General features: G+C 39.1%; 1 protein-coding gene across 6 annotated transcripts in view; it reads left to right on the top strand.

Annotated features, from left to right (window-relative positions):
• NCKAP5 (NCK associated protein 5) overlaps positions 1-24,031 on the top strand; it is a 454,622-nt gene that overhangs the window by 45,034 nt on the left and 385,557 nt on the right. The window contains exon 1 of one of the 6 annotated variants that reach the window (XM_064435177.1): positions 17,800-17,820. The exons of the other annotated variants lie outside the window; for them this stretch is intronic. The gene's annotated coding sequence lies outside the window, so the exon portion shown is untranslated. Of the gene's footprint in view, positions 1-17,799; positions 17,821-24,031 lie in introns of those variants that run through there. 6 annotated transcript variants of the gene reach the window in all.

Genomic DNA, 24,031 nt, shown 5'->3' with positions numbered 1-24,031 from the left:
GCTTTGATGGCTCTTGGCTCATGGTTTGGGGTGGGATAAATGGCACAGTCAGAGCATTGTGCTCATGTAGTTGTGATGCCAGCTCACAACCTTGAAACTTTCAGTATCCAGGGTTCTAACATTTGTGTGAGGTAGTTCAGAGGTAGTGCAGGTATCTACACTGACAAAACATGACCCTGATACAGCCCCACATTTCACTGCTCAGCACTTCCTCTTAAGACTTCTCACAACTCTTCACATTCAGTCACTATTTAGTGGCACAAAGATTTAATATCCTACCCGCTTTTTGTTCACTTTGAGGTTTTTCTGGGTCTAGAATGCTAAATCAGACTTCATGTTACTAGAATGTTTCTAAAGCTTTCAAATAGAACTCTTCTGTGGTGTAGTAATTACTGCTTGTTAAGCGTGGCAGAGTCAGGAGAGAGTGAGGAATGAATTGAAGCAAAATGAAGCCTCCTGCAGAAACTACAGTGCTTATGTTGTTGACTGCACAGTGCTTAATTGCTAAAGAAATTCTAAGCATATATTAGTATGATAATATCTATCAAAACCTGTATGAAATTATGTATTCTTACATGGTGTTGATTTTTTTATTTTCTTTTAAAAACCTACCTCAAGAGTGAAGAATAGAGGAGTATAATTGTTGAATACATTAGTATTTTAGATAAGACCAAACTCACAGCCTTTTAACCTCATCTACAGGACCTGCTGGTATGAACATTTGTTAGGAGGAATAGCTTTATTGTTTCAGGCTCTATATTTGAAGAGACACAGAATGTAGAATATTGATTACAGAAGTTTAGAAAGGGAGTTGTACATAGTTGATAAATGCCATTGGTGTTCTGCTAATTTGTGTTTGTCAGCCTGATGCTGTAAGTGCTGAAGATAAGATTGTTGGCTGGGTTCAAAAGGGCTGGAGAAGATGGGCTGCTAGCAAATCATACTAAAGTCACCACAGGAGAAAGGGAAGGAAGGAAGCAAGGAAGGAAGGAGGGAGCAGATTTTTTTCTTTTCTATTTTTTTTCCCCCTGACACCTCCATCTTTACTATTGCCAGACTTTCCCCAGCTGGAGGAATTATTTCTGTTTATCTCTTACACAGACATATGTAGGCTAATTTCCAAATACCTGCCAACAATAAATAATTTAAATCTTTGCTGAGAATTAGTAACGTTTAAAATCTCTTTAGGCAGTTGTTTGACAATTTATGAAGAGGAAGCTAGGTGCAGATGAGAAGCCAAGTGGTAGTAACTGAGTATTGGAAAAAATTGAAACAAGTTCACAAGGATTCTAGGACACAAAAACATAAAAAATTTCTAACTCTGAAATGGAAGTTGAAATACTTTTACTGTCCCTACAGTTCTGTGGTAAAAATTACTCTTTACATTGATTCTAGAGAAAATGGTGCATTTTGAAGTGTAAGGAAGGAAATGGTTAAGTCTGAGCTTTGGCATTTGAAGAACAAGGTGGAGGTTAGAGTGACACTCAATACAGTGCAAAAGACTCCTTTGAGCTTTCTGCAGTGGATTCTGTGTGAGGGGAATTCTATTTGGTAGCTGATGAACTGCTCTTCAGGAATCTACTCCAGTCTACTTGACCCACAGCTGATACTTACCAGTAGCACAAGAGTGAGAATTTGGGATATGTCTGGGAAAAGGTTTTATGGCATAAAATGAGAATTAACCACTTACCTGAGTCTCAGCCATGTTGATCTCATTTAGTGAGAAAAGTTCTGGATATTTTCCTTGCAAAATGTGTAGAAGATAACCAGGGGGTTCTGTGAATATATTGGGAATAAAGAAAAAAGAAAAAGAACCAAAAGAAAAGAGGAAATGAAGGGTGAAGCAGACAGGACTGGAGCAGTCAATGCCTTCTTTGTTTTGGTCTTTACCATAGTTAATTATGATTAGACACGTCATGAAGTTAAGAAGGGGATAGTTGTGAAGTTGTAGAAGGAAAGAGTAGGCTCTGTGCTTTCTTGTAAAAGAGCTCAATGGACCTCAGGCTTGGTCTAGAGTACTTCAGGAGTTCACAGGAGTAATTTTTCAACTATTAGTGTCTATCTGTAAGACTTCATCAGATATATCCCAAGGGAGAAAAGAAAATTTAACCCAGCCATTACCTTTTCAATGAGAAAGTGTGGAAGGTCCAGTTGATACCAGAGCAGCCAGTCAAATTTCAATTCCATTTGGATGCTGTGTTAAAACAACCTAGACCTTATATTGACAGAAATTGTAATTGTGGTAGAATAATTGAACTACCAACAGGGTGGAAACAATGTCATTGTTATCTGAGAGGTTTTAAGTACTTTTTAGATAAAGATTTTTTTTTTGACAGTTCCAAATGCCATGTCTCATAGGCCATTTAGGTAAGCTACTCTATTGCCATAACAAAATGGCCACTGCCATAACAAAATGGCTTTTTTTAAAAAAGCCAGCTGTTCATATGTTCTGAGTCCTAAGCCATGGCTTAGTCTGGAACTGGGAAGGCTTTTGAAATCGAGGCAGACCAGAGGGATCTGTTGTATAGTGAATTCTGGTCAGCATTTTACTTAAAATTTGATAATGAAACAACCAACAAAGTTACAAACCATTACAAAATTTGTTATGACTCTAAATGAAGAACAGGAAGGGAATTAAGCATCCTGAAGGATGGCATCAGAACAGAGACTAAAGTGAAACTAAAGTACCATTCTATTTTTGGAAATCAAGTACATATGTACCACAAGGCATCGACTAGTCAGCTGTGTGCCAGCTACTTGATGCAGTTGTTAAAAGGCAAATATAATTCCAGAATGTTGTAGGAGGAGTGTCTAATGTAATTACTCTGCTCACCTCAGTGCTGTTGAAACCTCAGCTGGAATCCTGCCTTCAGCTCTGGGCACCACACTTCCAAAAAAGACTTAGAAACAGCTGAGAGTAGAGTAATGAGAGCAGCAGGTGGTACAGAATACATGAGATTGGAGATAAGTGATAATTATCTCTTCCCCCCACAGAAAAAAAAAAAGGAATTGCATAAGTTGTGGCAAATATTTGCACAGGATTTGAGGTTTCTAATTGGATTTATAACGTCTGTCTGAAAGGAGACAGAGGCAGAATTGAGGTGGTGAAGCATTACTGGAGCACCACTAAACTCCTCATGGGATAACTTTGAACATGCTTCTGAGGAATTTGTGTTTGGTGCCTGTCTGAACATACTGGGCTAAAATTTCTGCAGCCCACAGTCTGTTTCCTAAACCATCCTCAAGTGTGGCTGGGCCCAGCTTCACCACTGCAGTGCCTGGTTTTAACTGTGAAACATTCAACGCATTCCCATTGGGAATGGGATTTTCTTGGTGTTATTCATGTTATTCTAAGCTTTATTTCCCCAAGAGTACTCTATTTTTTTAAAATACCCTTCTAATACCATCCGACTCTCTTCACTCTCCACATTTTCCAAGCTTTTTGCTTGCTCTGGTTCTGTCAGCCATGCTCCTGGCCATTCTTTGCTCTTCAAATTCTTGCAGCCCCAGGACTTTTTTATGGTGTTGGTTCAAAGTATGAGAAAGAATTCTCTCACTAATGGTGACAAAATAATTGTTGAGACCTTCTAAGTCAACCACTTACATTCTGAAACAAAAGCAATATCATATGGAGGTCCATTTCACTGTGATTTTGGTGGGCCTTTAAATGACACAAAACCTGTACAACCTACCCAGAGAATATATAGTCTTGATTTTTTTTCCATGGAAAGATTCCAGGCTTTTCTCAGAAAACATTTACTCACCTAAATTGTTCAGTACAGTGTAAAACAGATGTTCTTTTACTGTTTATATGGAACATATAGGATTCATTATATCTAGAGTTTTCAGGCAGTACCTAAATTCAAATTTATGTATTTAACCTGGAAAAGGACCTTGAAAGTGCTCCTCTTACACACATATTTTAGTCTCACTTACCTATCCCTTTAGGCTAGGTAGGCTGCTACTCTTATCTTAAGAGTTGCCATGGAAACAGTTCTACAGTCTCCTTCCCTTTCAGTCTGTCTCTCCCAGACAGAATCTGTCTTTTTTTAAACTGTGGCCGTGTTAAAATGGAAGTAATACCTTAATTATTGAATACCAAGAGTTACCTCACCAGCTGATACTGAGCGAATAAATTTGTCTAAATTAGAGAAGCAGTGCCAAATGACAAAGTGAGAAACTGTCCCTGGATTTTTCAACCCTTTCACTCCTTGTTTTCTCCAAAATTAAATTTGAGACTGCTTTGGGGTCCAAGCCAGGTATTAGTGTGGTAGAAGTTTTTCAAATCAAGAATGGCCTTTTTTCAGCTGTATACATGTTTTTCATCCTGTTGCAGCTTCTGGGTAGTGGCAATTATTTATGCAAATATAATTGACACAAAGTGCTAATGATTTTAAATTTTGAGGAATTTTCAATGCATTCATCAAAAAGAAGGTGTTCTGTTTCCAAGTACTGGCATATGGGTATGATCTCTACATGGCAATCAGGTAGGAAGGTCACTCACTGAATAAAAAAATATCAGAAATGTGGATTTATGATGTGTAGACATCAAAAAAATCATAGTGAGCAAAACACATTGAAGTGGATGTGACTTGTCTCATCCTCAAAGCTCATATTTCAATAGGGAAATTGAAGCTAAAATCAAGATAGACTGTATTCCTGTGACCCTTTATCTTGGAGGGGAATTTATCACTGTCTGATGGAAGAAGCTAAGCAAGACCCCTACAAAAAGGTTAGGATTATACGCTTGCAAAGTGAACTTTAAGAGACTTTAAGGACTAATTGACAGAAAGGAACTGTGGTGAATGTCCAACCAGAAAATGACAGGCATTGGTTCAGCCAGTGCTGGTCTCAGGACGATTGACATCTTTGTCTCATGTTTTCTGACCAGACAGTGGTGACATGGTAGTCAGTTTTAATTTCAAGTTAATGGCAGCCAGGTACTGTATCAGCGTGTTTCTGAAGTAGTACACCATGCAGCCACTACATGGTCTTACAAAAAATGGAGACACCACAAACAATTTAGACTGAATTTCCTTTTCACAGAATAGAATCACAGAATTAGCTGAGTTGGAAGGGACCTCAAAGGATTATCAAATCCACCTCCTGGCCCTGCACAGGACCATCCCCAAGGATCACAATATATGTCCAAGAGCCCAACATTGTCCAAACGCTCCTTGAGTTCTGTCAGGCTTGGTGCTGTGACCATTTCCCAGGGGACCCTGTTCCAGTGCCCAACTGCTCTCTGGGGGAAGAGCCTTTCCCTGTTATCCAGCCTAAACCTCCCCTGACACAACTTCAGACCATTCCCTGGGGTCCTGTCACAGTCATCACAGAGAAGAGATCAGTGCCTGCCCCTCCTCTTCCCCTCATGAGGATACTGAAAACTGAGATGAGATCTCCTCAGGGCTCCTCTTCTCGAGGCCAAACGGACCAAGTGCCCTCAGCTGCTCCTTGTATGGCTTCTCCTCAAGGCCCTTCCCCATCCTCCTGGCCCTCCTTTGGGTGATCTTTAATGGTTTTTATTATATTCTGGCACCCAACACTGCCCCCAGCACTCGAGGTGAGGCTGTCCCAGTGCAGAGAAGTGGGACAGCTTCACCACCCTTGCCCAGCTGGTGATGCTGGGCCTGATGTACCCCAGGACACAGCTGGCCCTCCTGGCTGCCAAGGCACTGCTGACTCATGTTCAAATTCCTCTCATCCAGGACCCCATTGTTCATTTCAGAAATAATTTTCTAGCACCTTTGAAGATGAGTGGTTGATACAAACCTGCGATGAGTACAAATCATGGTGTAGAGTACACATAGAACAAATCTGAATGAAGAGTAGGGGGCAGAGCTGGACATCAAAAGGGCTGATGAAGTAGGGATGGATACAGAGCAGATGTAAATTGCCATTTACCATTGGGACAGCATTGAGGACAGAATATTGGCAAAACTTTAGTTGGGTTTGGGACTGGAGCTCGAGTTGTTGCTGACTTCAGAAAGGGTGTTGGCTTAGTGAGGTATCTTTAGGTCATGCAGCCTTTTATGTGAGTATTATTTCAGGCAAATCAAAGACTGTGGCACTTTTTGAGAGAGAGTAAAGTTTAACAGATCACTCACAAATGCCTTGTCAAGATATTGTAAAAGAGGATCTAATATAAACCCCTGCCATCAGGTATTTATTTTTATTTCCTTTATGAATCCTTTAATTGCAATGTGACCACTTCAGGTGGTTTGTCTGCAAAAGTATCCGAGCTGTGCTGAAGTCTATTCGTTTCAGCTTGAATATCTCCAGTTCTATGGCTGCAGCTGACTTAATTTCTATAAAAATCATCCTGCCATACCAAATCCTGTAGTGAGAATGCATTGAAATAGAACTATGGTAAAAGTTGTTCCCACACTCCCTACGTGGTAATGAACTAAACATCTCTTGGATTTCAGCAGATTTAGAATGGTGTTTGTGGTAACACAACTTTTAAGGCAAGATGATACAAGTTTTGAGGCCATGTTATATATTCCTATAAAAAGGGGAATTAAAAATTATTAGTGCAATTAAAGCTTGTCAAAATAATTACAATAATGACAGCAAGTATGAGAATTTATCTGCTTATGCATAATATAAATGACAGGAATAAGTAAGAAAAACCAGCAAAAGCAAAAATTATAAAAGTTAATACTCTAAAAAAACAGAGGATCTATCATTAAGGAAAGTTTCTTTCATCTTCTTATGACTATGTCTATTCATTTGAACCTGTATTGTATTATACAAACTCCTTTGTATGGTTCAGTGTGTCTCAATTAGGATTTTACTGCCCTGTCATAAAGCTCATCACAGGCTAAAAGTTTTCTTTTATTTCCCTGTTTGTGAAGCCTGCCAAGTTCTGTATAAGCTGTCACTCACTGTATTACTCTCAATGGATGAATAGAAGTTTGTCCACAATGAAGTTGTCCCATATTTCTCAGGGGTTTTTAGACCATTTACAGTCTATCCTATCTTCCTAAATCCCCTGCACAGAGCCCTGCCAGTCAGAAATGCACCAAACATCATACAATGGACTTGAAAAACCAGCAAGAAGATCTATAATTTATAAGGTATTCCTGGCAGTCTTTCTTACAAGTAATTTGTAATAAAAAAGTATGGCATGTTAATGAATAAACTGATTCACCACTTTAAATGTGAAATGTTAGGATTGTTGCTAAGAGTGCTGTGTCTGCAACCCAAGACAAAAGGAGTCAGGAATAGCTCCTTCTACCTGTCATCCTGATATCACTGCAGTGGTTACTCTTAGAATATGCACATGAAACCTGTCACCAAGGCATCACTCTCCCCCTGCAGAAGAGTAAATAGGCTGTGCAGTGTCAGGGTACAGATAAGGGACACTGGAAATGTCTGCTTGCTTCCATGCACATAGATAAGTACCTTGCAGAAAAGCTCACACCAGGTAATAGGTCTTTCCAGTGTCTTTATTTCTGAGGTAAATAGCATTTAGTAATGAATTCCAGGCTCTGAATGCATAATGGAGGTATATTTGGTGCTGAATTGCATGAAGATATTAAGCATGAGTAGCAATTTAGAGTATTCCTGGAGAATTTACATTGATATAAAAATGCAAAAGATCAGAGGGGGTTTTTGATAAAAGGCTCACAAAAGGTGTTCATAGGTCTCTCCAGCTACAATGGGATGTGAGTGCCTCAGCACCATTGCCTTATATGAAGATGCAAAAAAATAGATTAAAAACAAAATAGTTTTTCAGAACATTCAGTCTTCAAAAAGGGAGAGAATTTGTGAAGTGTCATCTGCATCTGCTCTGTGGCCTCTATTAAGGTGGATGAGAATGGAAGAAATTACATTTTGGTGACTGAAAAGGACAAGAAATCTTTCTCCTAATGCTGCATTACCTTACTGTACCCTATGTTCTGAAATAAGTCCTGTCTCTGATCACGTTAGGTTTTTGAGTTTTATTTGGGTTTGTTTTGTTGGGTGCAGATATACCATGGGCTGAAATGAATACCTGTATTGTCTAAGTTAAGCCATTTACAGTATTTCTTTTATCAGTTCTCCTTTCCTAGCATTATGCAGAACTGTGGAAAAGAGCTGTTATTGGACTGTTTCTACCTGGCTATGTGTGAATAAATTGAAAAATGGTTTACAATTGAGAAGTAACAGGAATGAAGAAGAGTGCTGCAAAGATCATTGCTCAACTTTTCTGAGGCATTCCTGCCATCTCTGTCTGGGTGGGATATTTTAGTATGATTCACTCTGATTTCATCTGGAGGGCACTGATTTTATTAGTTTTCAATTCTATAAATCAACTACTTTTAGTTATTCATGATCATTTTAGGGTTGACCTTGGTGTTGTATCAGTGTCTCAGTGAGATTCAAGCTAAAATTCTGACCCTTCTGGAGTTAAATGGCAGGTTTGGCACTGATGTCAGTATATCCAAGATTTGTATGTGGTGAAAACGCTGTTCTTCTCACATTGTACTTAAATGTCACGAGGCACAGCCAGATCTCAGAGCTGAGAGTTCGTTTCTCTGGAGTTTAATAGTATGATTTTCAAATTGGGAAGGACCATAAAGCTCCAGCTGTAAGGGTTACTTATTCTTCTCCTTTACAGGAAAGACATGAGGATGTGCTGCTGCACAAATACACACAGAAAGCTTTTCCAGCTGTGTAATTTGTTAGCCAGGTCTCCAGGAGCTGGGATAATTCTTGGCCCTCAGCAAAGTGCTGAAGTTCACATGGTGATTAAGGAGCATGCTAAATAATCCAATGTTTACTTCTGCAACTGCAATGCAAGATTGTAAGCCCAGCTTTCAGGGACATGCCACACTGAGTTACAGAAAGCCACAGCACTCTTTAGAGAGTTTCACTTGTCACTGACACTTCCAGCCAATATTCACAGCAGAATTAACTCAGTTAAAAAGAACAGTCAACAGTAACATTTCACATGCAGTCTTCCAAAACAAAACTGTTCTGCTGTTAAATTGCATGTCCTGCCTTTGGTTTTAAATGATTCACGCTTCTCTCTCTGGATTCCTTCCGGAGGAATTATTGGACAATTTATCATTATTTCTGTATTATTTCCCTTGTGAAAATCAAATGCCTGGTCAGGGCCATAAAACACGAGTGTCTTATTTTTAAAGACACTAGACATATGCTTAGGAATGAGAGCTGAAAATCAGTTGGAGAGACAGCCCTATTTGATATTGAACCCTGCAAGCCTTCAGTGAGCCACACACAAAAAAAATGTGGGGATCCATGCACAGACTTGGAGGATATTTTCTTTTGAGGTGTCTAGGTTAGATGGAAGTCACACCATGAAACTCCTCTGATGAGGGAGAGGTCAGTTGGTGTAGGAGAAGGAATTTGAGCTCAGGGACTGGGGGTGCTTTTCCATGTAGGCAGTTGGGGTTTTGTGCTCTCAGCTCTCTCAGGAGCTGGAGTTGTCATCCATGGGGGCTTTGGGGTTCTGTGGGGGCAGCTTTGTGCTGGGCTCTGTCCACAGAGAAAGTGCTGCACTCCTTGGGTTTGGGTCCAGGGAGACCACTAAGGAGGGGTAGGTCTCTCTGGTAATTCCATCTAGGATAGGAAAAGGTTTGTGAGCTGAAAATGATCCAAAAAAATCCTCCAAGATATCTGTAATTATATGTAGTTGTAGTCTTCTAAACTAAAAAACCATTATGCAGGGTGAAAGGCTGTTCACTGGCCCTGGAAAAGGACTCTCAATAATTTGGGTGGAAATTTTGTCAAGGAATCTGGGTCTTTCATCTAGCAGCTAGAGATCTATATAAATTTTCCTTTCTTTAAAGGAAAAAAAAAGCACAGGAAAAAACTTATCAATAACTAGAAAATGTAACTGCCTGTTTTGGAAAAATACAAAATAATGTTTCCACACATCAAGTTTCTTAATAAAGGTAAATTTAACATTTATCATATACAAATCCTCAGTGAAAAATTTTAGAGAGCAGCAACACTGACATTTTTTCATCTTTACCTCTATGGTAGATACAGCCTGCTTTGTCTTTACAGACTTTATATACAACTGTAATTCTAAAAGTAATCACATTCACATAAAGACAACAATAGCACCAGAAAAAACACTGTACATCACATAAGGGATCATAGAAGTACTTGTCATTAGGTGTTACCTTTCATTTGTGCTTCAAGAAGACTGAATTTTATTAGTAATAATTCTTTGCTAAAAATTAGGACAAAAGTGGTATTTCTGTGTTTTTTGGTTGCAGAAACTGACTTACTGTTTAAAGTGCAGCTTTTGAGAAGTGCTGTGAATAGGTTTTCAATATAACATATATTTTTAGAGCTCTGGGATAAGAAAGATGATGCATTTTAAATTGATTAGAGAACATCTTTTACAGTTAGAGATGCTGCATGACCACTGTGAGTTGTGCATAAATCTTATTTCTTTTTGGCAATGATTTTTATACGTGGTTTGATTTATGTGGTGGGGTGGATGCCAAGAGACGAGCAACATAAATCACAAAAATGAAGGAGCCTAATATGCAACAGCTAGTTACAAAATTCCTACTTGGTATTAGATGAAATAAATTGTAAATACTCAGGAGATGATAGAGTGCCTTAATCTACAGAACTCTTAATCCAGCTCTGCATGCAGAAACTTGACAAGATGACTGTGCTTGTTCCTTTGGGCAAAGGAACCTTTGGGCAAAGTTTGGTTTCCTTTTGATGTTAACGGCCACTTGGCTTTCCTGATGCCAAGATCTCACCTTGGATCATGATCCTTCATGAAAACATTTTAACAGGAGGAGCAGAAAGATATTCCAGTCCCTCTAACTAGTGGGAAAAAGGGAGCAGAGCATTAGAAAAGAGGTTTTACACAAAGGCTCTCTGTGGAGAAGATTTTTTATGTTGTGTGGTGCTATCAACCTGTAGCAGTTGGATGTCTGCGGAATCCTTCTCCAGCCTTTATTACAGGAGGCTTTTTTTGCTGTCAGCCTTGACACCTCTTTCTTGCCTGTGGTCACAGGTTGTGTTTATTTAGGATCTCTCTGAGGGACAGAGCTTTGAAAGCACAACAGACTGTGTTCACCACAAGTCCAGTAAGTAGTACAAGCCAGCAAATTTTTTGTGTGTGAGAGTTTACATGAGCTTTTTTAGTGCTTATATAAATAAAGAAGGAACACCTCCATCTATTTTTCGGGTAAGGATAAGGAAGATTGAAATGACAGCATTAGAGGAAATCAAATTTGAAAACATGACATACATGACATACAGGCAAACAAGCATACAGGCTACAGGATTTATGGAATCGTGCAGCTGCTATGAAAGAGCACATAATAAACCTTGGGAACACAAATATCTATGGAGAGGAGAGGCAATCAAAGAAAGTCCTGGGATTTCTAATTTAATTTTGGGACTATTGAGGGCGATGAGCCTGGTGGTAAGCCTGAAAGCTGCAGATAGCTAATTCCCAAGAGGATCTAAACAGCAGGCCCTTTTGTGCTGTTAATGAGAGGAAGAATGTGAATTCAAGGAAGGATGAGGGAAAGATTGGTCAGTGCAGCTAAAACCAGCTAAAGAGGATGTGAGAGGTAAAGGCTACCAGTGATAGGTGATGGAGTGTCAACAAGGAACAGTCAGCCCTTCTGAGAATATGAGAGGAAGAAATGAAGGCATTTTTGCAGGCTGCTGTGTACAGAAGCTCAAGGGTGATCAGTGTGAAGTTCCATTTAACCTGGTTTTCAAAAATATTGATGACATCCTTTAGGATAAACTAAATAACCTGCCTTGTAGCGTAATGAATGAACAGATGGGATTGTGTGGCCATAGCAAGGATGTTCAGTCAGTCTGTAGGGAGATACCTGTGCCTGCTTTTCAAACATTCAGAAGAGGAGAGGAGGAAATCCTTTGTGCAAGCACAGACATGTTGTTTTGTACTCTAAAACTAAATAAATTCTTGGATTTTGAAAGACAACTATTTAGTGACATTGAGGCAAGCTTGAAGATGAAGATTCTGTGTAGCTGTTTAGTGCCAGCAATGTTTTTTATAAGGAGATAGTTCATACTGAACTTTTTGCTATGTTCATCCTGTCTCTAAATGTACTTGAGGTCTTTTAGCTCAAAGGACACAAGGACTGACACTTGCTGTGTAGTTAACACTGTTGTTTTTCTCTCTGTTACCTGGTCTAAGACAATTGTAAAAATGGCAGGGTGACACCACCCTTACAGAAAAGTGCATTAAAGCTTAGCATCAATGCAATTTGAACCCCAAGTACATTACCCCCAACATTAACTATCTCAAATCAACACTGTGAAAATGATATCTTCTGGATTTCTGCCAGCTCTCTTGTCACATCTTGCCCTTTCTAGTGCTCCAGCTCCTTTCAGGGCATAACCTGAAGACTAGTAGCAACTTGAAATCCACCAGACACAAAAGAGTATTTGCAAGACAGAGCTTTTTTTTCAACAATGAGATTTCAAATGATAGGTATGGGAAACATCTTCCCCTCTTCCTTTCTCCTCTCTTTGTTTATAACTTTCATTCCCATTTCACCACTAGATTAGCAGGCTTTGTGTCAGTAGATATATGTTTTCAATATATAAAATTGAAAATAGTGTGGTCACTGAATGAATGAAAAAATACCCTGCATGTGGCATGTGAACAGCTCTCCATGTGCCTTGTCTGGCTGACCTTGCTGGTGAGACCTGTTAGCAAGGGAGCCATTGGGAAGGGCAAGAGACAAGCAATCACAGGTTTATGTGCCTAATCTTAGTGGCAGACAATATCCTGGAGAGTTAATAAGATGTGAGATCACAAAACATCTGGAGAAATATCAGCTGACAAAACCTATTAGTTCTGATTCATAAGGAATAAATTTTGTCTGACAAATCTGGAGATGAAGAAAAGCTGTAAAAATGAGACATTGGATTGGCACTTGGAAAAGACTTGGAGAGGAATTGACATTGATGCCATGTGTAAAGATTTGAAAGTAAAGCTGTGGAAATGACTTAATAGCCATGCTCAAGATGACAGGAACTTGGTCTGGAGAGTTCTTTATGCACAGTCTATAATTAACCTTTAATTAAATTAAAACTTTAATTCATCTTTAATACACAGCTGATCTGTGCTCAGTGAGCTCTGATCACTTCACATGAACTATAATATTTCTAAGAGGGCAATACAAGAAAATTAGCAAGTTAAAAGAGAATGAAGACAATATGATCTTAATTCTTTAGCTGAATACTGCTCCGCATGGATAGAAGCTTTTTGTAATTACTTGATCTTCAGAAGAGACCATTCTCCCCACCTGTGTCAGGATCTTTAAAAGTGATCATTCCTTGTATTCCAAATAATAACAAAATCTTCTCTGTGTATCTATATCTTAGAAGAGATATAACCTCATGTAAACCACAAACTTCTAGCCAGAGGGAAAATTATGTAGCTAAGGAGAGGAGATTATTCTGCTTGTATACAGTATCACATAATATATATAATATTGATGATCCATGTGTGTATGTTTGCAAAAGGGCTGAAAATAACATTAAGTTATTCATTAATTTGGCTAAGTAGCTGATACTGTACTAGAGGGAATTAACTCTAACTACCTACTTGCTATTTTATCTTCCTGGAAAAGTCTGTGGGAGATTTTCTGCAGTGTCCAGGAACCCACAACAGAATTCACCATCTATTCTGTCTGTTTATCACAAGCTGTAATTTATTAAATGCTTTGATACCCATTGAGATTTCAACTGCTGTGCATGTAAATGAGTTAATGTGATCTAGTTCATCTTGTAGCTGTTTGTGGGGAATTATTATGCTGTGTGCAAAGTGCTGAGCTGCCTGTCTGAAGTTCTAACATAGGAACTGCAGAAATTATCTGTTTAGTACTGTAAGGAAGCAGTATCCTCCTGCAGGTTTTCACAGCCATGTTCCTTCTTAATGGTGAGTTCCTAATTTTGTACTAGTGACTTAGTTCTCCAACTAGCACCTGATTTTGAGCAAGATTTGGTGTAAGCCTGAAGTCAGTGCAGGTTGCTTAGATCAGAGCATAAATAATGGCAAATGTGTATCTATTCTAATTTCCTCATTGACAGATATTTGGGAGCCTGAGCTGACTCTCATGAGAAACTCTTTCCTCCCAAGTGTGGTCCCAAATCAATAAAGTACTTGAGCACACATTTAGCCGTAGGTAGGTGCCTAAGCCCCGCAGATTTTCAGAAATTCCAAGATTTGTTTTAAACATATGTGTTTTAATTGCAGTTGCTTTCCTGAAGCAACTTTATAAATCCTTGTGTCTGAACTTCAATTCCTCTTCCACTCCTGGAGTTCATCTTATGCCTGCCAGTGTTATCTAGTGTTTGAGGGATGCCTCCCAGTGGAGGCATCTGAAAGCAGAGCATGATGTTATTTTTTTTCTAGCTATGAAAGATGAAGGCTTTTCTATAATGATGTTTCTTCCATAAATTATGGTAAACCAGTAAATCTTTTTTTTTTTCCCCTTTTTTTCTCCCAGAGTAAAAAACATCTGCCTCTTGCAAATGGTTGGCATAATTTTTGACACAGGAGAAAGCTTATGATGATGCTATGCAGAGATAAGAAGGCATAAAAGTTCATCTATATTTGTCCTTAAGAAAGTCTACGTGCATCAGTGTTTGAGAAAGCAATTTCTTATACGTGCCTCAGATGGGTGGTGTTTGAGGATGAATGGATTTCCCCAAATAATTAACAGCTAGTGTTTGCAAAGTACTTCCTTATCTTTGGATGGGCAAGGATGCAAATTCAAAAGTACTGGAAGTGGTTTTTCTGAAATCCTTACAGCTATTGTAGATAAACAGCATAAACTAGTGAGTGGGACTATCACTCAGGGAAGAGTGTAATTTGGGAAGATGTTTTCAGGTGTTATCATCCTTTAGCTCTTCTCTTGGCAAAACTGTTCACAGCAGACAAAACAGAGCTTGCATATTAGAGGTGTTTATTAGGTGTCAGATGTGACCCTGTGCAGGCCAGTCCCACAAAAGGTTCTTCCCAGTGACCCTGGCAGGACAATGATTCAGTGCCACGTCACATGTGCACCCAAACACAAGCCTTAATTGTGCTGACTCTGCAGTCTGTGGCACAATACCATTTCAAAAGCCCTCATTCCTCCATTTTTGTTGGATTTATTCCTGGTTAAACTTCTGCTTCTCCTTTTATCTCCTCATTATTTTTTATCTTTTTTTTTTCTTATGAGGACAATGGATGTCATTTTGTATTACCGTTACAATTTCTCTCAAAAAGGCAGAAATGTCTTTTCTACTTCATACTGCGGGAAACCAACATAGCTATACAGGCCCAGAGCCAAAATAATCATATGCTGATAAATAGAGAACAAAACTCCAATCTGGATTTTTTCCCCAAGTGGGAAAGGTTCCAATAAACAAGGGTAGGCAAAGAACGTGTAAAGAATTATAAATGGGAAGTTCTAGCAAACTGTTCAGTAATGTGCTATAATGTTAAATACATAAGATATTAACATAAATTTTCTTTGGAAGTTATATGCCAGTGCCAATGATTTTTAATATGAATGTAGCTAGATATGAATTTATTAGAAATTTAAAATATTTTATAACTTTTAAACAAATGCCTAGTGAAATAAGTTTTCTCTGGTTTTGTGTTTAAGAATGATTTTTGTGAAAAGAAAAAAAAAAACCCAAGGTTTCTGCATAAGCAGAGGTGACACAGAAAGAAGGTCTAACAGCTGGCTTCCTTTGGCTTTACAGATGAGGGTAAATCAATGTAGTTCAGCATCAATCAAAACCTGTCTCCAAATTCAGGCTTAGGCTCAATACCCACAGAACATATGTCAATACCCATAGAACATATGTCCACCTACACGTTCAGCACAGTGCAATTACTGATGGGCAAACTGCAAACTTAATAACAACTTGGCTGCTAAATTACTAATATGTTCATTATTGCACAATAACCTCCACCTGATGTCCAGGTACATCCCCTGACATGTAGGATCTGCATGCAAGGGAGGCATGTGAGAGATACCAAGGCAGGTACCAGAACAGGGGGAGCTCATTACTGGGCAGTAATTTTTGAGATATATAATGCAATTTTTCCATAGAGATAAAAACACAGAAACTGCTGAACCTGCTGAACTGAGTCTCCATTTCTTGATGATCAAGGGTGAAGGAATGACTTTGTGGAAATATTTGCTAACTAAGCACATTTTGCTGACTGTATACAGAAGTGAGTGGGTGAAATTCTGGGGGTTTTCTTGTCTTGTTCTGTTGTGGTGTGGGCTTGGGTTTTTTTTCCTTTTTTAATGCAGGTGTTAGATGAGATGATCTAATGGTCCCTTCTGGCCCTAAGGCAAAGTGCAGCCTCCACTTGACAATATTCATGGAGCTTTCTAAACCCTTTTTACCAGGCCTTTGGGGAAGGAGGTTTCTAATAGGGAAGAATTTTATAGAGCAGAAAAGTGTTCGCCAGCAGAAATATTTGCTGTTGGCAGTTGATTGTTTTGGGGAGGAGGAAAGGTTTGCCAGGGTTTCCATTTGAAATGTCTTTTAAATCTTCATTAAAGGTGCCTGTGGTAATGCTCAGGCATGTCTTTGTATATTTTTCCCTACAAAAAGTAAATAGCTTTTTTTTTTTTCCAAGACAGAGAAACAGAGTTTACATATACCATGGCAAAGGTAAATTCAGTCTCAAAGTTTTGTGTGAAAAAAAATATTAGGGAATATGACTAACATCTGTCTCATGTCACCTTTCTCAGGAACAATGCTTCCAGCTTTATAAATTCATCCATCTCTTCAGCAAACTGTCAGAGATTTAGAGAAGGGGGGCTGAACTTTGGTTGGCTCTGGTTCACCTAAGAGCACTGTGGGCTGCTCTCTTTTGAAAAACGATGGCCACTTTTCAAAAGCAGGCCTAGAAACATTTATAAAAGTAGCACGAGGTGCTTTGTAACCATGGTTAAGTGACCAAATAAACAACTTGCCAACAACCAAGGTGTCATTGTACAGGTTATGCACAGCAGGCAGCCTGCTCCATGTCTGCAAAGCAACTGGGACAAGTTCAGATGGTTTGTGGGCAGGAGCACTGACAAAATGCAAGTTTTTTGCACTGTTTATCCATCCATAATTTAGAAATGGTACTGACTGCTGGGAAAACACTCTGCCTTCAGGAGGACCCTGGGAGCAGAGGCCAGCGCCAGGAGCCCATGCTGTGCCGCACAATCTGTCACGGAGCCGCCTGAATAGTGCCCACGTCAACCTTTTGTCCCCTCCACAACAGTGACAACTGGCTCTGCAGCTCATGGGTGCTGCAGGGTGGGGTGTCCTGCGAGGGGACAGATGTCATTAAGGAGTGATGTACAGCAGGCACCGTGGCTTGTGGGGCGCACAATGCCCGCAACATCCAAAGGCCATATGTAGTGATCTCATTAGTTCCTTGATTGCCTCCTGCACAGGCTGTTGGAAATGTTTAAAAGTGCAAGTTCAAAAGGGAAAGTGATGTATCATGTTTGGATTTTCTCCTTCAGTCATGCAAAACAAACAGAGAACCTGCTGTGTTGGGAAGCCAGAATTTTTAGAGACTAAGGCATATCTTAATTGTGTCTCTCTTACGTGGCTTTGCTTCACACTGAATTTCACTATTTTCTCCACACAGTCAGAGAGTCCAAAGAGGTATTGAAGATATGTAAAGTCCTTTGGGCATTTTCAACCTGAAATATTTATCTGCTTGGTTCTGTTTCAGTCCCAGCGGATATTTATCTTCTGTTAGGAATTCAAGGGAGCCATCTGCAGAATTTCTGGGATGTTCATCTTTGGCTATGGCTGTGAAGAAAAACACATGATGTGGGTAATGTTTTACTCTGTTCTTTTCAGTTTTATTTCTCTGTTCTCAGTTTTAAATCAGTCTTAAAGGCAGACTCATGTTCAGCACCTCAGTCTGGTGGGTTTGCCTACAGTCTACTTTGACAACATTGGAAAAAGTTTTGCTGTTGGTGCTCAGCAGCACATTGCACTGTCCTCACTCCTTGTTTTCATCACTGGGAAGTTCCCTTCTAGTCCCCTTTTTATGCTATTTAACCATGATTTCCCAGCTTCTCAGAAGAGCTGGTTTCTGCCTGAACTGGACAGCCCCATTACAGAAAAAAACATGTGGAGAAAGCTTTCTGGGCAAGATTTTTAACAGAGGCAATGACTTTGTTTTCAGAAGGACATATTCAATTGCAATTGACAAGTTGGAAACCACTGTTGACCCTTTAACTTTTAAACCTAACACAAAGAGATGCTGTTATATTTCTTACCTACAATTGGGTATCTTTAAACTGATGCAAAGACATCTTGGATGCTTTGGCAAACAAAGGCATCAGTAAAGATTTTTTTAATCTTACCTTACTATGTAATTTACAAACTCCCTAGTGAAATGCAAACACTCTAGTAAAAAGTGTGATTGGATATTATTATAGACAATAGTTAGTAGGAATTGCGTTTTGTAAGGGTTCTCCTGTTTTTCTTTCTCTGTCCTGATCTCTCTGATTTTTTTACTATGGGATGTAAAAATTAGTGTTGATTTTGGATTCCCAACTTAACTCTTAATTTAACTGCTAATTCCCAGTTCAGCTTTTTCCTGAGCTTTGCTGTCTTCATAGTTCTGAGTTCAGAGTCATTGTGGTCCCTATTGCCTCGCATCTAAAATCAATCAGCATAGCACTTAATTACTCTATTTGTTCTCTGCAGACAGTCTTTCCAGAAGGGATCATTAATCCCTTCACCCACATTACAGTGCATTGCACTCCCTCTGTCTCCAAATGAGACTGCCTGTGTAGAGTGCATTTGGGATTGGAGCAGGAAAATGGTGTGGTATTAGTGAAACATGGCAAACAGTTCTCTGCCTGAGCTATTAGTTCATCCTGTAAATGTTACACATGACTCTAAACCATGTTTGCAGGCTACACTGGACTGGCTTTGAAAACCATCACTGTGCTGGGAACTCCTAAAAGGTTTGTGTCCGACTGACTGAATGCAGTGGGGTGTCCAAATCCTGAGGGCTAGTCCATCCTTGTGTCTCCCAAGTGGTGTGGCTGAGGTTGGAGTCATGGCCTTTTGTGCATATTAGATTTCTGGTAGGATATCCCAGGGCAGCACATTAAAATTGGCTTCACTATTAGTCATTTCCTGGCTGCTCTTTCCCTTTAAGGAAGACACTATCTATGCCTGTGACATAAGAATAAATACTTTAATGTAAATATTTTCCAAGTGGAATTACTCATTATTAACACAGACAGTTCTGAAGGCAAATAAAAACACTATGTGTCAGCAAAAACATTATTATTAAGGAATTCAGACTTCAAACCACACCATGATTCATAGAGCACCTGACTGAATTTTTTTCTTTTTGCTTCTTCTTCTTTCCTCTTCCCTACATATGAAAACATCTTATGGGACATCAGGTTTTTCAGAAAGCTTGTTCTAGTGTCTGATAAACTGGAAGAAGGAAGGAAGATGCCATGGGTAACATGGGTCTGGTGAAATTTTGTGGAGAAATGAAGTAGTTGTGGTGATGGAGAAATGTAATTAAATTATTTTTAAGTAAATTCTGAATTTTCCTCTAGTTCCGCCTCAGTTTTTTCACACTGTACTGAGAAACATTCTTGCAGGGACAATTAGAGTTTTGGTGCAGGTCTGAACTTCACTGCCAGAGGGACAGAGCAAACTCCTGTTAAGTTGTTGCTGCTCTAAACTGACTGCAAAGAGTACTTTTGCTTTTAAATTTTTTTTCTTCTTTAAGAATACTTTAAATGGAATCACGTAAATTTAGTAATAGATTTTTACAGTGTTTATAATAATCTCTTGGAAGAAGAGAGCATGAAAGATATATAATTAATTGCAAATAATTGAGCTTATCATATTTTAAGTAACTAAATTTTGGTGGGTTTAGCTGATTTTTTTTTCCTTTGTTTTTCATCAAATAAGTCTGCTGTGCTCTGTACCTTCCTTCCTCAGGTCTCTTAAATCACATCTGAACCTCTTTTATGAGGCCTAAGGGAAAGTCGAAGGTTATGTTCCTTACTTTCTTTTGTAAATATGTTACAGTCCATTTCATCTAGAATTTGGCTCTTTTCACAGCTGGTTGTTGAGTCAGTTGTAAAGGCTCTGCTGTGATTTAAATCACTTAATAACCTGGGTTTTTTGGATTTTTTTTCAAATATGAAGAACAGTAATAATAACGTAGTTGAAGATTTAAAAAGGTACACCCTGGAATCCTAAAAGTGTGTTATATTTCCTTTGTAGAGCTGATATGTGCAAAATGTAAAAAAAAAAAAAGTCTTCATCCTAACGCACGTTTTAAAAAAAATGACTGCATATTCAGTCTTAAGTAATACTCAGAGCAAATAATTCTTTCACTTCTTAGTTTATATAAAAAATATACCAAGTTTTACCAGATTCTTTTCCAACTGAAATGAAGCAAGAGGACAGGAATGCATATTAAGATGAATGACACTTATTTCAGAGGAATGGATGACTGATGCACTTTTCATTGTCCAAAACTCATGTTCTAATCTCTGGGAAGTGGTTTTATTCTCTGTGCTCCCTCAGACCTAATCAGTAAATCAGCTATCAGGACTTATGTTGAGACACATACATTTATCATCCTGATTTTGGTGCAAATTTCGTTATTTGAGTAAGTCAGGAGTTTTGTTTCTTTTCTGCTTTTTTCGTAAAAAATAAGAATTTCCACTGATTTCACAGGCTCTGTCAATATGAATACAAGCATTTTGTTTACAGAACTGTGTTACAACATTGAAAATCATTGAAATAATTGAAAACCATTGACATCAAGTGGGTAATGAAATCAATGCAAAGAAACAATACCAGTCCACTTAATGGGAATATCCCTGGTGACACCCCTGCCTGTGCTTGGGGCTGCTTTCCTTCCATCACACATGCACTGCAGCACTTGCTCCTCTCTCAGTTGGCCACAATTACCTTAATGCCTTTGACTCTTGGGCCAAGTTCACAGGTTTAGGGAAACAACTACATTTCCCAGGCACAAATATAAAAATTTGGTACTTTTGCTGTTTGTAAAACAAAAGAAAAGAAAAGGAGCACTGAAAAGCACCATGGTCTTTTGTGTGAGGAATTTACCAGTGTTTGTGGGAATGATCTGAACTTTGCATGTTTTGCTGGCTTTATCTGTGAAGCTTGAATCAGGATGCTGTTTTATCTGCAGCTGAAGCTGACAGCTGGGAAAGGAGGATAAAAACCTTTGGGGTTTTGGCCCGTCATTAACTGCTTTATAGTGAAAACTTTTAAGCGTCTGAGCTTAAAAATGTAATGTGCATCCTCCAGCAGTACATGTTTGTTCTTGATTCTGTGATCTCTCATTTTCTTGCCAGAGGGGTAGGTGGATTTGCTGTGCTGTGGAAATATGACTAAAACTTGGCCTGAAACTTAACAAATTGTACACTCTTTGCTTACAACTATTAAACCACAGGTTAGCAGATCTATTTTTAAATCAGCAGCAACCCTGAGCCCTGAGAATCCTCTTTCTTCACTAGACATGAATACAGGTGATGGAGCAGAAGGAGCAGAACTCTTCATCATGCATCTCTGAGCAGCCCCTTGTTCCTCTTGTTCATCTACCAAAGCTCTAGTTTCCACTCAGGTTTCTGGTTTTTGCTACAGCACTCTTCCAGTGCTCCAAGATCTTTTTGTATAAAAAATTGCTTTTTCTCCCCTCTCCTCTCCCAGACTGACTTTGCTATTCTATGACTTGGTCAGATTTTCTGTATTTTTTTCTATGAAATGACACAAGTACCACAAATGCGCACTGTTTTGTTCTTCTCCATACAGAATAAATAGGAATGATGACAGAATCCCTCCCACAACACAGAAACGGCTCAGACAACCTGGAAATCCTCAATGTGCTGCAAATCTGTGGCATCAGTTGTACAGTAATTTGTAGTGCTGGGGTCTCTGATCATTGACCAAATAAATACATCCTCCTTCTATTATATTTTCCATCCAATGGAATACATCCTCCTTCTATTATATTTTCCATGCATCTTCTATATAAAAATATTGCTGAATCTTTGTAAATTCCGATTCTGCACCTGCAGACTACTGCTTTGATGCTGTAGACAAAAAGTATTGCTGTCTTGGATGAATGTGACTCCTTATTCCCCTACAGCATGCCCAGTCAACTTCCATCTGGAGATTTTTAATTGGGAAGAAGGAGGTGGCAAATCTTTCCTTTTAATTGCAACATGACAGTAGAATAAAAATAACATATCAAATAGATTTTATCTGCTAGGGTTGTTAAGGCTTATCATCCTCATTTTCAGCTGCCTTCTGAGTCATGAAAAGCAGAACCTGTACGATTTTTCTTTGGAAGAAAATAACCAGAACATGGTGATGATAGCTCAGGAAAGAAGCCATGTGAGGCCATTGAGGCCCCGTGCAGCCCCGTGCCCAATGACAGTGGGGGCTGAGTCCAAAGAATAGTGGCAGAAGAAGAGAACAATGAAATGCTCCCCACGTGCTCCCGTGGTATAGACAAGTCAATCCATCATGAGTGCACAGCCTAGCATCTGGGAGATCCAGATGATACACACTGGAGCTTTCCTGGATCAGCAGTAGTGTCTCTATTGTTGCCTTTTAAAAGCACTTTTCTAGTGAGGCCTAGGGCATGATTGAAATGCTTGTTATTGCAATTGCTCTGCCTCAATCAATCTTCATGTGTGATACAAGGCTCAGGCTCTTTATCTGCCCCTTGTGCTTGCAGGTTTTAAGAATGCACTTACTGACCTAAGAGCTAAAAAATTATTTTATGTCAACTGTATGCATGTACCTCATAGTGAATAGAACATGTTTTAATTGTGATTCTAATTGCTCAGAGCAAAAATATTTGTTTTAACTGACTGGTTCCCAGACAAACCTTCATCTTGCTGTGTTTATGGCTGTCTTTCTAATGTACATTCCTGTGGATTATTTTGCAAGCCGTCCCATGGGTGTGTTGAGCATCCAAGCATCCTTGCAAACAGTTACTGCAGATTTATAGCTATAATTCAGGTGAATCATCATTCCCCTTGTTAAAGTTTTACAGCAAAATATTTGGCTAAATGCAAATGGGAGAGGTCTATTTAGGGATCAGATTAAAAGCAACTTAGGATTGTCATGCAAGGAAGAAAATTGCCTTAGACATGCAGTTTATTTAGATTCAATAATTCCACAGCTGGGCAGTATGTTTAAAATTTAATTGCTGGTCTACTGTCAAATTCTCAGGGTCTGATTCACTGTCAGTGTGTTATCAACACAAGACCCTCATACAGGGTTTCTGGGGTGGGAAGCTGATGTAAGCAATCATTTGCAGGAACACTCTGCTGCAAGTGCAGAAGGGTTAACGTGACCTCAACACACATGGTGCTGACCTGGGTACTTGGAGGATGCATTGACTCAGAGCATCACTGCTGGGGCTCTGCAAACCCTGGCTATAAACAAACACCACATTTGTTCCTGCAGACGTCCAGCTGTCCTTTCTCAGTCCTGCACCATGAATATGCTTAAAAGTGCTTTGTCATCAGGAGATGCTTTAAGTAATCCATTCTATTATTTTGAACTTAGATAAAACCCATCTGTGGGCTGTGTGGTCAAGGAGGCACAGGCCAAACGCTGTGCTGGCACAAATCAGATTTGATCTGGTGAATGCTTATTGTTATCCTGGAAATAGAAGAGCAAATTCAGCTGCCCACACCACAGCACCTACGGGCCTCAGAAAATGGAGGAATAATGTGAAGAAGGAAAAGATACCTTAAACCTGCATTTCAGGTCAGATAAATTGAAATGCCAAACTTAATGCTTCTTCCCAGACTGGCTGTTTTATTCTCATCTTTTTTTCAGCAGTGATTTTGCTTTTTTTTTTTTCCCCTGTTGTTTGCTGGTTCATTGACCAAAATGCTCTTGTTCTTGTTGGAGTGTTTATATATGCTCATGTTCACTAAAATGAGCAATTGTAAATAGCACCATCCTACAGAGGTCTGTTTGTTCCGAATTCAACCAC

The sequence above is a fragment of the Passer domesticus genome, chromosome 10, assembly GCF_036417665.1.
Source record: "Passer domesticus isolate bPasDom1 chromosome 10, bPasDom1.hap1, whole genome shotgun sequence".
In the NCBI taxonomy this organism is placed as follows: domain Eukaryota; kingdom Metazoa; phylum Chordata; class Aves; order Passeriformes; family Passeridae; genus Passer; species Passer domesticus.
The sequence above is the reverse complement of the archived record's forward strand: the minus strand, read 5'-3'. Positions and strand labels throughout refer to the sequence as shown.